At 35.9% G+C, this 13200-nt stretch overlaps 1 long non-coding RNA gene across 1 annotated transcript; it reads right to left on the reverse strand.

Annotated features, from left to right (window-relative positions):
- Positions 1–234: 234 nt before the first annotated feature.
- Positions 235–6877, reverse strand: LOC140165897 (uncharacterized). The gene is made up of 4 exons (XR_011860780.1): positions 6824–6877; positions 4087–4289; positions 1999–2091; positions 235–852 (listed from the first exon to the last, which is right to left on the reverse strand). It is a non-coding gene; the product is annotated as an uncharacterized lncRNA (long non-coding RNA).
- Between the last annotated feature and the right edge of the window lie 6323 nt (positions 6878–13200).

Here is a 13200-nt window from a genome sequence, read left to right on the forward strand (position 1 = left end):
GAATATTATGGACAAATCGCGCAAATCACGAATTTTCTAAAACTGGTGCGCGAAATTTGCTCTCAAAAATTGCGCATTTTCCCGGTGCTTATCTTAAGGTTAACACAGCCTAAATGTCTGACATGATATTTTGAATCCATTTCGAAAACTGTTCTGTAATTATTGGTAATTGTCACTTAAATCAACCATTGGTGGGATGAATGTTAGACAGTCGGGTACATGCGGGACACAATCAACCCATTAAAAAAGTATGACATTGTTCATGATGTTCAATTTGTTCTTCCATAGCCCAGTGCAATTTTTGCCTGCAATACTGTTAAATACCACATGCTTTGTGTGCAATTGACAAATAAAAGTAGAAAATTGTATCTTGATTTTCAGTGACGTTTTCTTAGTCAGGTGACACAAAGCATGCAAAATTTGTATATTTTACACTACACATATTTCAGGCAAAAATGCACACAAGGCTATTCAAGTTCAATGTTGATTTTTTTCAGAGGGTTATCACTCCCCTGTCCCCAGCAGTACACAACAGGTTACAGGTACTCAAATTGAAACACATAAAACAAGATATCAAGTTGAAAATTTAAATATAGTCAACTGGACTTACTATTTTTTGTCTAGATTTCCAGTTGACTAGATTTAAATTATTTGATATTTTTTATACCTGGATAACTGAGAATATACACAAATACATTTACAAGGCAATCAGTTGGAGAAAGGCACCTGCAGAGCTATCCATACACTGTATGTTCACACCATCTCCTACAATGTAGTTGGTTTCGTTGAATATTACAAGATGAGGCAGCTCACCACTCTTCAATGCAGCGTTGAATTGATATTTGACACATCCTGTCATAAAAACACAAAAGGAATCATTATAATTCATGTGTAGCCTAAATATTTAAAACCAGGTTATAGGAATTAAATCAGCGCTCGAAATAAAGCGCGTCCTTGCGTCAAATACCCATGAAAGTAGGCGCGGACCGTGTGACCCGTAAAAATTGAACCAAGCAAAGAGCAGAAAATCCTAGTTTTTTGTTCCACAGGAAAATCTGGTTCATGTGATACATCCCGCTCCCTGGGGTACACTTCATTTTTCTTTCCCTTCAAGTTTTCAACCCGGGTTTTCAATTTTCTACAATATACATACTGTGATCGCCGTAGCTAATTCTCTCTCTTGAAATTTCAAAGGCAAGGGTCCGGGGTCGGACCCTTGAAAATTGGTGAGGACCCTTGAAATATTTCGAGGCCTGAATTAAATAAATCTCGTTTTTTATTATCTTGCAACATTATATTTTAAATATTAATTGATTAACTTTTAAGTCTTAAAAGACTTCAGAGCAAAAGATATTAACTTGTACAGTGGGAGGATAGAGTGGGCAAAGAAAAGGGAAGGGAGAGAAGAGCAAAGGACACCTGATTCACAGTTTGGTCCATGTCTAAGTTATCAAAAAGCTCGAAGTCACTTTCTGATTTGACATGTGCATCTAGATAGTTTTTGTTTTGTTTGTTTTCTTTCTTCTTGTGCCTGGATTACTCATTCAGTGGATGTTTTAAGGTATCATATGTTCTTCCATGAGGCCCAGGGGTCACATTAAAATAGTAACACTTTATTGGAGAATTTTATAGTAACACTTTAGTGAAGAAATATTGCATAGCAAATAACTAGCTAAAAAACCTCAATATGGTATTAATTTTAGGATTTTGCCCATTTTATACTAAATATATTATATATTGTTATACAAAAAATTCTCGGACAAGCAGCAGTTAGCATCTTGCATGATTGTCGGAAGTTTGTGGTGCTCTGCGTGGATTCAACTTGTATGATGCGACGCATACATGCGCATTTATCGTGCATATTTTACAGTGTATTTAACTGTACATGCACTGTTTGAGATTTTTTTTTGTTTCAGTCAGCAGTACAAAAAATGCACACAATTCACAGAAGTTCACTTGAAACAAGGGAATATGGTATGTGATACCAGGTGTACTAACCTCTTTGATGATGATAATAGACTTTGTCTTGTCTCCCTTTCCGATCCAATATAATGCGGAACACTTCTCCATAGCTTGTATGGCACATATCATCTGTCAATCAAAAAAAAAAGAAATTTAGAATGTTTACCTTTACCTTAAGGGATCTAGAATGAGCGTTTATTGCGTTTCGACAGTATTTTTTGTGGGACATGAGAGCACCTCAGACCTATCGAATTGCATTCTGAATACTGAAGCATGTCTTTCTGATATCAAATAATTTTCATTTTTGAAAATCACAATATACGGGTAATACAAATTTTATGACAAATTATAAAAATTGATATTTTTCAAATTTTGATATATAACAGTCCTCAAGTAAATTATATAAATCTAATGATATATTCTTAAAGTGTATGTAGCTGGGAGGAAAAGCCGACGGTCAATTGAAAATTTTGACCTTTCATATTGAAGATATGGATTTTTTTCCCAAAAAGACCTAATTTTTTTGTGTGTTTTGGGAAAAAATCCATATCTCCAATCTGAAAGGTCAAAATTTTCAATTGATCGTCGGCTTTTCATCCCACCTACATACACTTTAAGTATAAATCATCAGATTTGTAAAGTTTACTTTGAGTACTGTTAAATATCAAAATATCAATTTTAATGATTTGCCATAAAATGTGTATTAAATTATGTAATTTCAAAAATCAAAATTATTTGATATCAGAAGGACATTCTTCGTATTCAGAATGCAATTCGATATGTCTGATGTGCTCTAATGTCCCAAAATAAATACCGTCCAAACGTTCATACCCCACCCCTTAAGTCTTCTTAAATATAATAACTACATGAATACAATCATCAACCAATTCAAGACATTGGTGCAAATGCTCAATTTTGTTGCTAAATTGAGTTAGGCATGGTTTTGTATAAGGTTGGTGAGCTATAATACACGCATTGTTGGCACTCATAGAATGAAATAGCAATTTTCTTTGTTTTACCTCATTTGTTTGGCATAATAATTAATTCATCATAAATGTGACTTGTTTTCTGGTATTTTCAGTGACAAAGCCAGCTCAAGCAGTACCGGTACTTGTGTCCTTCAGTTTGTTCATTCGTTTGTACATTCACACTTGCACTGGAAGGTAACCCTTTAGCGTTTGTGCAGGGTCTCCTTAAAATGTCTTGCGAATTTGGAATTTACACACATTACCGGTAGTGAATTAAATCCAAATATTTGTGGATTAATTGAAAACTAAATAACATCATGTTTAGTTCTGTATTACTTATTGACAGTGTAAAAGGTTTGTTCAAAATATTGTACAATTACAAAAATATGACTTTAAGGGCAGAGTAATGGAAGAGAACATGCCCCTTTTCCAGCTTCATTATTTCCCAAGTTTAAGTCCAAAGTATATAAAACTTTTTGGAATGGAAACAAAAGTCGGGGAAGCATTATAGTAAGATCAGATTTAAACAATTTAAATGTTTAGTTTTTGAAGTTCACAACATTGATTTTGAAAATGACCAGACATACAAAATTACAATTTTATATTTTCAGCAAAATTAATACAGAAATAGATCAGCTGAGAAACAATGAAAAGGTCAAACTAAAAAGCCACTAAAAACTGAATATGACAAAATGTATTTTAGAAATCATTAACATGTATTATATACACATTTAAGTGTTTATTACATTATCAGTTCAGAATATTTTAGATTATAAATTTGATGTCTGTTCTGATAATATAATATATATGCATGTAAGTTTGATGCCTACATTATACAGTATAACTGTATTTTTGAGGTATATCGCATTTGTGATTTGTCTTGAAATTTATTGGGGCAACATAACATTGTTAAAAATACAAGTGTTTCCTGCTACATAATCGGTTGTCTGTGATTTTCAAACCTTTTTGAATATGTGAAAAATTACACTTGTATTTGACAGTATTTCCACTTCTTTTATTATCCTGTCGGAATGACTTGTATACAACATAATATGGGAAGGTGATTTACATCTGACAATGTCATTCAGGCAGGATAATAAATGAAGAAACTGAAAAAAAAACCACCGAAATACTAGTACCGATAATATGTATTTACCATGGCCACACAAACATGTAAATATAGCTCCTTGGTTGCCTCATGTTGGACTCTTGAAGAGAAGCTTCTTCACAATAACATCTAGGTGCTGAGAAGGTGTCCAGTAGAAGAATCACAGTCTGCGACAACACATGTATAAGTAGGCCCTTCATAGTAGTGTTTTGACTGCTGTACACAGTAGATGCATCATATAACTGGCAAGTCTGCAAAAGACAACATAACAAGAATAAATTAGTACTGTATTTTCTTGCCAAGCAAACTGCTGTGTAAAATCACCACTGAACAATAAATAATAATATTAGTAGTTATTAGGTGAAGCGGAGGGATGGTACGGGGGAAATTATCGTGCGCGATGTGTCATACTGGGTGAAGCGAAGGCTGAAAACAGTATGACACTGAGCGCACGATAATTTCCGCACTAAACCGACGCTGAACCTAATAACTAATTTATCATACCACTAAGTCATTCTAAATATTGAAATAATTACGTTTTTAAACATTTTAATTCTTGCTAAATAGGAAAAATATTACAAAAAATAGATGACTGTTCGCCATTACAGGTTGCGTGCATTTTACGCTACCGGTTTACGCTGATTCGCCTTTATACGCTTACCTCGCCATTACATCGCCAGTATCGGCCTTTGCGAAATACGCCTCACTGACTAGATATAAAGCGTAAAATACGCACTCACTGACAAGATACGAAAATATATTAGGTTAGCGGTGTTCTTTGATGTTTACCTTAGTGGTATGATAAAAACACCCACCCACTTGTTGTGTCGCGATCGGCTGCGGTGTGAGTTGTGTCATGCTTCAGTGAATCCGACTCGATTTTTAATGCAATGATCTCTACTCTCTAGCCTCAAATGTGAACCTAATTGGTGAGCAAATTTGTGACTAGACTTCTCGAGCAAGTTCAGAATGGCAAATTTCAGAAGAAAGCATCATTTGAATAATTACATTTTTTGTACACAGAAATATCATTTATTTATTATATTGAAGATTTAAGCTTGCACTGATCATGACTATAAAACCGAGAAAAAGTAAAAAGGAAGTAAAGCTCACACATTTTCTTTGTCAGGGTTCTTTGTGTACAATGTAGTGTGATACTGATACCGTACTTCAATGTAAATGACAAATTATTACAGGCACGACACACTTTTCTTGTTTTAAGCTGTCTGCAAAATTAACGAGCTTTGGAGCGAGTTTTACAAATTACAATAATTATTTAATTTCTTGGTCGGCATGACGTCACTCACGATCATAGATCGCTTCATCTCATTGGTTGTTTTTGCCAGGGTTTAGCTGTTCCATCTTGCGCCCTTGGACACAACAAAATTGCTAAATTTATATTTAATTATATTATTTTAATTTTGGATTTTTTCCTTTAAAAAATAACTTTTAATGACTTTTACTTGCTACTTTCTAACATGAATCATGTATCAACAATAATGATGAATAAACAAACAGCATAACTGCACTTAATATACTATAACATGTGTAAAAGTAAGCATATTAATATTAAAATAATTAAATGCAGACTCCCGTCAAAACGGGTTGATAATTAGTTGTGATAGGCCTACTAAATAAAGAAAATAATAGATAATTAATAATTAAAAGTCACCTTGTCCTATTTTTAAAATCATGAACAGTAAACTCAGAATCAATTGTGAAGGGCCTAAGCATTAAAGGAGTATTTCCGATTTCGTGATCCTAGCATCCTCTTTTTACGACATTTTCCAGTAGATATCCATGAAAAAGCTTATTCCCAAAATTTCAGTTGATTCCGATTATGCATGATTATGTGTATATACTGCTCCATAGACAATGTGTTGTAATTTTGTTCTGGAATACCAGAACGAAATTCAAATTTCAAGATATCTTTGCTAAACGAATTAATCTGCAAGAAATATTTTGTACATAATAAACATAAATGTAACCAGAGGTTTCCAGTGATATATAAATCTCAACTTTTTTGAGAAAAGTTGGGGATGATGCTGTGCTGGGGATCACACAGCCTCATTTTGTGATCCACGACAGCCTCATCCCTACTTCTCTCAAAAAAGTTGAGATTTTTATACCACTGGATACCTCTGGCTACATAATGTATTTCTTGCAGATTAATTCGTTTATAGCCAAAATATTAAATTCTCGATCATGACTCCATGAGAGCCAACTTGGGTACCCACAGTTATTTGCGCCGAGCGTACTACGCAAATACCGGCGCAAACACAGCTTTTGAGAATTGACCAATCACACGATCGTTGCTAGGCAAGGTCAAGATTCGGTCATGCATGTCGCGCGATCGTGTTATTCTATGAAAAGTATGCTGACACAGAAGGTACATCCTCTCATGATCGAGAAATTGTTATTTTGGCTATAGCAAAAATATCGCCAAATTTGAATTTCGTTCTGGTATACCAGAACGAAATTACTTACAGTGGCCTATGCCATGAGCAGTGTAATACACATAATCATGTTTAACTCGCATTACGCAAAATCGGAATCAACAAAACTTTTGGGAATAAGCTTTTTTCGTGGATATCTACTGAAAAATATCATAACTTAGAAGATGCTAGGATCACGAAATGAAGTGTTATTGTAAAAATTAAAGAAAGATATTAAAAGTTGATATTTAATTGTTCGATATGGGATAACATTTTTACTGTTTGGGTTCACTTTGCATAATTATTTATGAATTAGTACTCAATTAGATCATAAAAATATTGGAACTTACGTCGTCGTTGGGTTCTCATCGGCAGAGCATTGGCCATTGGCATTGCAGAGTGAGTCATGTCATTCAGTAAGTAATACAACATGTACAACTACAAGTTACATGCTAACGCCTTGGCTTTGCCTTTGGTTGTTGAAACACGGAAATTGCGATAAAGAAACCGCATTCTTTTTCTTCCCTTTTGACAATAGTACTACACCGTCCGTGATCATGATACAATTTAATTTTACCGGCTTCGGCTTGAGGAGTAATTATAAATTGATATGATATTTTTTAAATTTGAACTTTAAAAATACGGAAATCGTCTCGTTCGAGTCGTTGTTTTCATAAATGCAGCTCGTATGAATTGTCGCCAGATATGGTGAGGGCGCTATCACTCTCATTTGGCAGAATTCCTCGATTTGAGAGTAACTCTCAAACGAGCTATTTTATGGATTTGAGAGACTCTCATATTGGACAATTCTTCGATCTGTGAGTACTCTCAAATGAGGGTTTTCCTGGATTTGAGAGACTCTCAAACTGGACATTTCATCGATTTGAGTGCTCTCAAAGCAACTCTCAGATCGAGGAATTCCTTTGCTCACATAACTCCTTATTTGCAACGTTTTTACAGAAAAAAGTGGAATTTGTCATTCGGATTGGCATGCATTTTGTCAAATTAATATAGATTTACCAATGTTAAAGACGAGAGGGCGCTAGGCCATTAAAAACACTGGTGTTAACATAATCTGTTCTCTCCCGATTTTATTGACATAAGCAATCACCTCTATTGAAATAAGCTGATTGGTACTTCAGAGTTAACAATGAAGTCAGATTACAGTAACTTACTGAATCCCTTGCGTTTTCGTATCTGAACAAAAGACTTACGGAAACTGAAAAGATAAAAAGACCCTTGTATAGGAAAACGGACAGTAACTGCAGTATGTCCACAAAAGCTTTCACCTACTGAAAGAGCAGCGTAATTTCACAGTCTGCGGGTTCTTTTACAGGTCATACTTTGGAGAAAGCTAACAAACAATGACTTGATTCCAATTTAAAGCAATGGGGCTGGAAACACTCTGACATCGTACTAGCACCGGTCCTTACAAGTTTAGATGCAGCACTACAAAGCTTGCTTAAGTTTGTACGATACAATTAGCTACAATTGTAAACTTTCCTCCAGGAATTCTTGTGAAAATAACGGATGATCCTCCCAGCAAACACAAAAACGTTTTAAAAACGTTTTAAATAAGTTATATTTTGGCTTTTGGTTTAGGTAAAAACGTTTTAATAACATTAAAATGTCGGGTTATATAAAGGTCATGATAACGTTTTATAACGTTTTGTATGAAAACACACTACAACAATATTTTTTTAATGTTTTCAAAAAATGTTATTGTAAACTATTTTTGCAAACATTTGTGCCAAATATTGTGTCAATACTTAAATAACATTATGTTAAAATATTTGAACCCAGCAAACACAGAAATGTTCTTAAAATGTTTTTTCAAAACCTTTTAATAACATTTAAATGTCGGGTTATATAAAGGTCATGAAAACGTTTTTAAAACGTTATTGAAAATATTTTGGGCAAACATTTTTCGCAAAAATATTTTTCAACTCCCCAAAATAACATTCTGTTTAGAATGTTTTGTATCAAGTTTTCAAGAATGTTTTTGGAATGTTATTAAAACGTTTTTATACCCTTTATATAACCCGATATTTAAACGTTTTCTGTAAAACATATTTGTTTGCTGAGCAGTAGATTATCAGAAAATGTTTTTTAAGGTTATGAAAACGTTTTATACTCTTAATATACCCTTTATATAACCCGAGATTTAAACGTTTTCTGACAACCATTTCTAACCTTTTGCGAATGATGTCAAAAACGTTTTGTGTTTGCTGGGCTGTTGCAAAAATTGACTTAAATGTGTCACAGCTTGATGTGAAGATTACACAGGAGAACATTGCCAAAACGCTGAGGCGATTATACTTGTAGATATGAGAACGAAGACAGCTACTTTTGCTTCAGAAGCTGAAATATATATTCACATGTGGTGGCAGCTTTTTTGGATTCTATTGCGACTTGCACTTTAGTGTTGTAAGCCCGGTTTTAAGTAATTGCAACAATTCTCTGACCCTTAAAACCTATACATTCTCTTAAAAACCTATTCCAAGATTAAAATCACCATTATATTGGCTTCAGAAGCTGAGATATTTAGCTAATCATGTTGGATTTTAGCAATATTGAGGGCCATGTTGGATTACAGTGTGAGTGAAGACATACACTTACGAAGATAAATACAAAATTGACCTCTGTGTCACCTAAAACCTATTCAAAGACACTAAAATCATTATCATATCTGCTTCATAAGCCAAAATATACCTAAATATAACATGTGGTGGTAGCCATTTTGGCGGCCATCTTGGATTCCAGTGTGAATGAAGACATCAGTGTTTTAGATACGTACAAATTTGAATTCTTTGACCTCTGAAATATATTCAAGGACACTAAAATCATCATCATATCTGCTTCAGAAGCGGAGCTATATCTAATCATATATGGTGGTGGGCATTTTGGCGGCCATCTTGAATTTCAGTGTGATTGAAGACATCAGTGTGTTAGATTTGTACAAATTTGAATTCTCTGACCTCTTAAACCTATTCAAAGACACTAAAATCATCATCATATCTGCTTTAGAAACTAAGATAGGCCTACAGCTAATTATATGTGAGTGGCGGCCATTTTGGCGGCCATCTTGGATAAAACGAATTCCCCAAGGAGGATTGTTTCGGATTTTGGATATGATGTTCTATGATATATTCTGCTTGTCTGGTGCAAAAATCAGCTTTTTACCAATTTTTTCCGGGTATATAGCCACTGTTTTTCCTCTTCAACGACCATACTATACCGTACTCCCTCTGTTTGTTACCAACATTACTAGTCCGAGGTTTGTTAGCTTCCAACTACACTCTAAATTTCAAGGATTTAAAATAAATCCCAAGGGACTGTAGTTAGGGACCAATCAAGTGTTAGATTTAAAATTAAATCTTTAAGATTTAAAATTCAAATCTATAAGATTAATTTTAAATCTAAAATTGATTGGTCCCTAACTACAGTCTTAAGGATTTATTTTTAAATCCTTGTAATTTAGAGTGTACAGCTTCCTCGGGCTTTCGCGATCAATAAACTGGTAGATTCCAAAATCCGAAAATTGTTATTGAAGTGAGCCATTTTAATATAATTTTGCAAGATATGTTGCATTCAATAACTTTTATTGGATAATCACCTATAAATATATAAACTCTTTATGACCATTTTACTATTGGACACTTTAATTTTAATAAACATCATATAATTTTGAGTTCAACGGAAGGCGTGATTACCCCTAACACCAGTAAAAACCACAAAATACCACGATGAAAAATTCATAACATGCATGCATCCCAGGGTCTGCGATGACGCAATCACCCAAAGTGTGATATGCTCACGGAATTGCTGGCCGGGCAGCAATAACCCGAGCAGCTACCGGTCCGCGATCGTTCGCTTGGCATGCGAGGGGTCAAAGGTTCGAATCCTGGGGTGCCAAGTCAAAATTCTTCTTCTTCTTGAAAAATTCGGATCTTCTCTGACTTCCGATACCAAAAAGCATGGGTCAGTGTTAGCAGGGGCGGCGCCACAGGGGGGGGCAAGGGGGGGCAATTGCCCCCCCTATGATTTTCAAAAAGAGGTAAAAGGAAGGAAAAGAGAAAGAGAAGAAGGAGAGAGAAAAGAAAGGGGAGATAAAGAGAGGAGGGAGAAGAAGAAAAGGAGCCATTCCCCTCCCTGGCCATGGTTAGAAGGAGGAAACTCCCCCTTCGGACATCTTGCCCCTTGTGAAATGCTGACCTACGCGGTTTTAAAGTTGTTGGTTTTTATATTTTGGGCCCATTTTCGGCAAATTTTCCCCATAAAAGTCACATGGCTTCTCTTGCCTTTTCTCCCAACTCATAAAGAACCTAGTTTTTTCGCTCGCTACACTCGCGAATGGGCAAATTTTGTTCTTTTCTAAACTGAAAAAGCATAAAAAACAGGGTTTTTTTCCCTCGCTACGCTCGCAAAGTGGAATTTTGGGCTTTTAGTGATCATAGGGGGGCGACTATACCTCCCGTCTACGCTCCTGATTACGGCTTTCAGTTTGAAATATTTCCAACCTTAAGACCCACCCCCCCTTCATATATTTTATCGTGCCAATTTATAATAAAAAAACCGGCATATCACATACAATGCAACTGACTTAACATACACCGCGTTGCGACCAGAGGCGTAGAGATCCGACCCGGGTGTGGGGCATATATTAAATCCCCCCAATATTTTGATAGGGTAGATGGTCCATACAATCATTCCCTAATGTTGATGCCTGTATGTGGGTTTCTGACCAAAGTAACCTCATATTTGGCCATTTTAGCCTAAAAAAGTGCCAATTTTTATCGCGCTTCGCGCGACTTTATTTAACATTTCCACCATATTTCACTTCGTGCACATTTGTACAATGAACTTATTTTGTTGCCAAAAGGTGCTGGATTTACTAATTGAGTAGGTCCATGCCTAAAACCAGCGGGCTGAAAGTCGGGCCCGTGAATGAAATCCATAAAAATATGCGGTTGGAAAAGAAATAAATAACCCGCAAAAGGTGCATCAAATGGCTTCATTTGTGCTTTCATTTTTAAAATTTTCCAAATTCTGAGGGGGGCACATCCCCTCAGACATTTCTGCGTCGCGCAAGCAGTGACGGCCTGGCGCTGTCGCGCCGCATAACAAATTTCTAAAAATGTTTTGCCCCCCCTATCAAAATACCCTGGCGCCGCCCCTGAGTGTTAGGGTTAATAATAACATATTTTTTTTATCAAAATTCGACTATGGCATAGTGTAATGCCCATTCAGTGAGTGATCCCAGCGAAAGTGTTAAAAAATATATAGGCCTAATTACTATGAGGATATGTCGTTAAAATTGTCATAGGGTATTTCTGAAACGAAAAATTTGGCAAAATTTACACAATTTTGGACTTTTACAATTTCACTTTTGACAACAGCTAAGAATGCCGACGCCTGAAAAAAAAAATATGGGGGGAGGGGGGAACTGGATTGTGTGGGCAAAATATGCTACCCCCGCGGACGGTAAATGATACGGTTATTTTCTGAAAATTGATATCAAAACTATTTCTTCTTTTCAAAAGAAATTAAATCCACCTGTGTCCAAAAATAAAGAAATACATAAAAATACAGTGAACTGAAAATATTAAAAAGAATGACTAATTTGGGGCAGAAATAAAGAAGTGCATAAAAAAACATTGATAGGCCTACAGAATAGATTTAGGGCCTAAGCCATTTTTCAAAGAAACTCTTTATAATTATACAAAAGCCATAGGCGTAGATCCTGGGGGACAGGGGGATACCCCCCAATATTTTGCCAGGGGGATGGTGATGGTCCATACAATCATCCCCCCAATGTTGACGCCTGGGTTTCTGAAACTTTTTGCGCGCTCCGCACGCATTTGTACCGTAAGGGACCGCTCATTATTAATGGGGGAGGGGGGGCCGGGAGAATGTTGAGCTTTATGGGTGAAAAATACCTAACCCCCCTATTGCGATGAATCAATTTCACGTAACCCCCTATTGAATCAAACAAAATCACATAACCCCCCCTTCAAGCAAACTTAAATATTAATTAATTCAGTCACAGAGATTGGGATTTTGACATTCGGGGTGATGGGTGGGAAACAATTTCTTGAAGTCATAGGGAATCCAGCTCTTTTTGGCAACAAAATAAGTGTATTGTACAAATGCGCACGAAGCGCGAGGAAATTTTTGCCATTTTGAAGCTGAACTGATGAAATATGATGCAAAAGTGGAATAAATTCGCGCGAAGCGCACACAAATTTGCAATTATGTGACTAAAATTGCCAAATATAAGGTTAATTTGGTCACGTCAGAAACCCACATAGGCCTACAGGTGATTGTATGGACCATCCCCCTGGCAAAATAGGGGGAATTTAACCCCCCCCCATCCCCAGGGATCTACCCCTATGCCAATTAGATCTACTTTTGATGAGAAAAAAGAAAGGTGTGTGCTTGGAGGTGGGGTGGTCATGTGGTGAGGAGTGAGAGGTGTGTGTAGCATGTGGCAGTAGCATAGATTTCTTTTTTGACATTGGGGTGATGGGCGGTAGGAAAAAGAAAATATTTCTTGAACTTGGTATAGTGAATCCAGCATTTTGACTATGTTTATAACTATACAAATGCGCGCGAAGCGCGCAATTTTTTGGCCCGATTGAAGCTAAAATGGTGACATATGTTGCAAAATGGGAACAATTTTGTGCAAATAAGACCTTCCAGGATTCTTGGTATTAAAAAAAATAGT

Source organism: Amphiura filiformis, chromosome 12, assembly GCF_039555335.1.
Source record: "Amphiura filiformis chromosome 12, Afil_fr2py, whole genome shotgun sequence".
Classification (NCBI taxonomy): domain Eukaryota; kingdom Metazoa; phylum Echinodermata; class Ophiuroidea; order Amphilepidida; family Amphiuridae; genus Amphiura; species Amphiura filiformis.